Source organism: Epinephelus moara, chromosome 19 (assembly GCF_006386435.1).
Source record: "Epinephelus moara isolate mb chromosome 19, YSFRI_EMoa_1.0, whole genome shotgun sequence".
Classification (NCBI taxonomy): Eukaryota; Metazoa; Chordata; class Actinopteri; order Perciformes; family Serranidae; genus Epinephelus; species Epinephelus moara.
The window spans coordinates 16,332,989-16,333,223 of NC_065524.1; positions in this window are offsets into that span (position 1 = coordinate 16,332,989).

A 235-nucleotide genomic window follows, 5' to 3' on the forward strand; every position below is an offset into this window, starting at 1 on the left:
AGGTATGATTATTTTTAAGCCATAGAGCGCTTTAGCAGAAATAGTAGTGACTTTTTTGTGCTATTGTTCGGTATAAATATGCTCTGTTCTTTCAGCATTAGATTGTGTTACTAATGTGCTGACTGGCTAACTAGCATCAAGATTATCCTCCGGGTTCCTTTTTGAAAGATGAATGCAGACTACCACCATCTGCTGGTATGGAGAGTTTCCTCTCAGGCAGATGCAGAACATATGT